Genomic DNA, 5,000 nt, shown 5'->3' on the forward strand with positions numbered 1-5,000 from the left:
AGTGTTTATGAAATATTGCATTGGCCACGAGCAGAAATAAAATACTTTTTTTAAAAATGTCAGTTAAAGTGTTATTCCAAGTAATGCATGTTGTGTGTGTTATAGCGGTGGGAAGAATGAAGCACACACACACACACACACGGCTCACGCTGAGTCCTGAAGGAGACGCCCGCAGCATTTATTATCTTTAGGTTTATGTTTTCACATCTCTGAACACACTGGGAAACACACACACACACACACACACACACACACACACACACACACACTGCGAGAGACCAGATCCTACACACACACACACCGCGAGAGACCAGACCCTACACACACACACACACACACACACCGCGAGAGACCAGATCCTACACACACACACACCGCGAGAGACCAGACCCTACACACACACACACACACACCGCGAGAGACCAGATCCTACACACACACACACACACCGCGAGAGACCAGACCCTACACACACACACACACACGCGAGAGACCAGACCCTACACACACACACACACACACCGCGAGAGACCAGATCCTACACACACACACACACACCGTGAGAGACCAGATCCTACACACACACACACACACACACCGCGAGAGACCCGATCCTACACACACACACACCGCGAGAGACCAGATCCTACACACACACACACACACACACCGTGAGAGACCAGATCCTACACACACACACACCGCGAGAGACCAGATCCTACACACACACACACACCGCGAGAGACCAGATCCTACACACACACACACACACCGCGAGAGACCAGATCCTACACACACACACACACACACAGTGAGAGACCAGATCCTACACACACACACACAGTGAGAGACCAGATCCTACACACACACACACACACACACACACACACACACACACACACACACACACACAGTGAGAGACTCGATCCTACACACACACACACACACAGTGAGAGACCAGATCCTACACACACACACACACACACACAGTGAGAGACTCGATCCTACACACACACACACACACAGTGAGAGACCAGATCCTACACACACACACACACACACACACACACACACACACACACACACACACAGTGAGAGACCAGATCCTACACACACACACACACCGCGAGAGACCAGATCCTACACACACACACACACCGTGAGAGACCAGATCCTACACACACACACACCGCGAGAGACCAGATCCTACACACACACACACACACACACCGCGAGAGACCAGATCCTACACACACACACACACACACCGCGAGAGACCAGATCCTACACACACACACACACACACACAGTGAGAGACTCGATCCTACACACACACACACACACAGTGAGAGACCCGATCCTACACACACACACACAGTGAGAGACCAGATCCTACACACACACACACACACACACACACACAGTGAGAGACCAGATCCTACACACACACACACACACACACACACACAGTGAGAGACCAGATCCTACACACACACACACACAGTGAGAGACCAGATCCTACACACACACACACACACACACACACACACACACACACACACACACACACACACACACACACACAGTGAGAGACCAGATCCTACACACACACACACACACACACACACACACAGTGAGAGACCAGATTCTACACACACACACACACACACACAGTGAGAGACCAGATCCTACTCCTACACACACACACACACACACACATCTGGCCTGTAAAATACCTCACAACAAGACCGTAGCAGAATACATCTCCACTAGTGTGTGTGTGTGTGTGTGTGTGTGTGTGTGTGTGTGTGTGTGTGTGTGTGTGTGTGTGTGTGTGTGTGAGTGTGTGTGTGTGTGTGTGTGTGTGTGTAGGATCTGGTCTCTCACTGTGTGTGTGTGTGTAGGATCTGGTCTCTCACTGTGTGTGTGTGTGTGTGTGTGTGTGTGTGTGTGTGTGTGTGTGTGTGTGTGTGTGTGTGTGTGTGTGTGAGTGTGTGTGTGTGTGTGTGTGTGTGTGTGAGCGTGATAAAGGCAGTGTCAGGGTTAATCAGGACCGGTCAGGAGTCTGTTCTCCAGGAGAAGGTCAAAGGTCACGATAATGACCCTGCAACAAACCCATAACCCTGTCATGTGACATCATAGCTTTCTTCAGAATGCAACAGTTTATTGAACCTTCAGACAAAAGAGAAGAAAAAAATGCATGTGTTTTTTTGCATCATATTTATTACATCATGAGGTTTTGATGAGAATATTAGAGACGCACAATAATCATTCTGAACATGTGGCCGATATATTAAAGCTGATAAATAATGGATTATTTTCTTCTTCTATAAAGAATCATCAGCTTCATATATCTGTGCGTCTGCAGAACACACGTCACTCTTATGCAAAAATGCTTGAATATTAATAACTGTACAGCAGATACTCACATAAACATATATCAATATCTGCATATAATCTGTCTTATAAGATATTAGAGCGCTCAGGTTTATGATCTGTAGTTTTCAAACACATAACGCAATAATGATGATTGAGAGATGAACTAATAACCCTTATGATCATATTTGATACTCACGATTTTTATAATAAATGATGATAATCAAGTAAAGCTGAAATATTACTAACAATATTCATAAGTTACCAGTGCAGATTGATTAGCATTAAGCTCGTTGCTGGACTGGTCATGTGATCACCAGATATGAATATGAGGAGCTGCGCTGTGAGCTATTGTGCGCGCGCGGTGTGTGTGTGTGCATTATGTGTGCGTGTGTGTGTGTGTGTGTGTGCATTATGTGTGCGTGTGTGCATTATGTGTGTGTGTGTGCATTATGTGTGTGTGTGTGCATTATGTGTGTGTGTGTGCATTATGTGTGTGTGTGTGCATTATGTGTGTGTGTGTTATGATATCTCAGATGTTTCTGGAGTATAAACAGCGTGGCGACGCCCGTCCGCACGGCCCGATCCGCTATTGTTCCTCTGAAGTCTGGGAAACCGGATCTTGTTTTCCAACTTCTCGTCTCCAAGACCTTCAAAGTGTCCTCAGCGGGTCTTTCCTCCCATTCAGAACACTGAGGCCTGACCTCTGACCCCCAGCAGGAGGACGTGTAGGACGCGCGCACTCTGATCATATATATATATAGTGTTCATATCTCGGGCCCTATTGTAACGCTCTGAACCGCAAGTATCAAACGCGAGACGCAAGTAACTCTGTGGGCGGATCCCGGCGCTGTCGCTATTATACCGGCGGATAAACGACTCTTGCGCCCGACGCAAATCTAACATGTGTTGTTCTGAAGTCTTCATCACTCATAGCTGTGGTTTGGGCGTAACGTGAAATAAACCAATCAGAGCGTCCGCTCACATTCCCTTTAAGAGCCGGCGCGCTTGTTCCACGGCGGATCGCTATTATAACGGCGGATCTTTAGACTGGGTTTCTCCTGGTCAGTGGCGGAGTTGTTTTCTGAAACTGCAGAATATCACCAGGGAACGTTTGCGCCGGAACACACTCCTCTATACACTGAACCGCCCCCCCGAGCGCAAGTTCATTCCCTAATTTACCGACGTGCGTCTGTGGAGGGAAGAGTCCGCTGTGTGCGGGTGCAGAATAGGAACGATACATGCGCCGGTGTACAGAGTCAATTGCGCTGGTGCAAGATACGGCCCATAGTGTTCATAAATAGTGTTCATAAATAGTGTTCATATATCATATATAGTGTTCATATATAGTGTTCATATATAGTGTTCATATATAGTGTTCATAAATAGTGTTCATAAATAGTGTTCATATATCATATATAGTGTTCATATATAGTGTTCATATATAGTGTTCATATATAGTGTTCATATATAGTGTTCATATACACACGACCAGTCAGAAGTTTTACATCGGGAACATTTTTAATGTTTTTAAAAGAGTCTCTTCTGCTCACCAAGACTGTGTTTATAAGATTAAAAATACACAAAAAACTGTAATACAGTGAAATATTATTATAATATTATAAAAGCTTCTATTCCAGATAATGCTGTTCTTCTGAACTTTATATTCATCAAAGAATCCTGAAATATAAATGTAAATAACCGTTTTTCAACACTGATAATAATCATAAATGTGTCTTGAGCATCAGATCATCATATTACACTGAGTTCTGGAGGATCATGTGACACTGAAGACTGGAGTAATGATGATAAATTCAGCTTTGATCACAGGAATAAATTACACTTTACTGTATATTCACATAGAGAACTGATGATTTACATTATAATAATATTTCACAATATTACTATGTATTTTTAATCAAGTAAACACAGTCTTAGTGAGCAGAAGAGACTCTTTTAAAAACAGTAAAAGTCTTATGTTTGACTGGTGGTGTGTGATTACTAAGAAGCTGCACTGTAAAGAGTGACTGAGACGAGGAAGGGCATCTAATTAAATATTCATGAGGCGTTTCAAACTACACTGAGACCTTGAAGCTGAAGGACAGCGCCGGTCACATGACCAGACCTCAGCGCTGATGTCACCAGGTGTCGGGTTACAGCGTCACCTGAGTCTGTGCTGTCGGCCAATCACCTCACTGAATCGGTACCGAGCTTCTGATTGGATCAGACGAGCCGCATCACTCTCAACCAGACGTGCGATTGGTTCATAATTTGAGTGGCGGGATCCAGTCATTTGTTAGACACCAAACTATCAAATCAAGAGTCATTTATTGTAAAGAAAGATGCACACGTGCACTTTTTTCCCCGACAAACATTCACAGGAAGAACATCAGAAGAACCAGGAGTCAGAGCTGAGATCTCCGCAGGAAGGGTGTGTGTGTGAAAACACAAGCTTATCTCACACGGCTTTAGTCCTGAGCTGCAGCGTCACATGAGCGCTGAGTGGGGGAGCTTTGGCTGCATCACATGATAAGAATCACTCGAGGTTTGTTTGGTATGTAAATGATGACTGTAGCCCCGCCCACGTCTCCAGGAGGCGGAGTCCACAGGGAACTGGAGGTGGG

At 45.2% G+C, this 5,000-nt stretch overlaps 1 protein-coding gene across 2 annotated transcripts in view; it reads left to right on the forward strand.

Moving 5' to 3' along the window:
• Nucleotides 1-5,000, forward strand: part of LOC307004175 (monocarboxylate transporter 2) — a 14,216-nt gene that overhangs the window by 956 nt on the left and 8,260 nt on the right. The gene's annotated exons all lie outside the window — the stretch shown is intronic.

This window comes from Phoxinus phoxinus, assembly GCF_949152265.1.
Source record: "Phoxinus phoxinus genome assembly, chromosome: 9".
Lineage (NCBI taxonomy): Eukaryota > Metazoa > Chordata > Actinopteri > Cypriniformes > Leuciscidae > Phoxinus > Phoxinus phoxinus.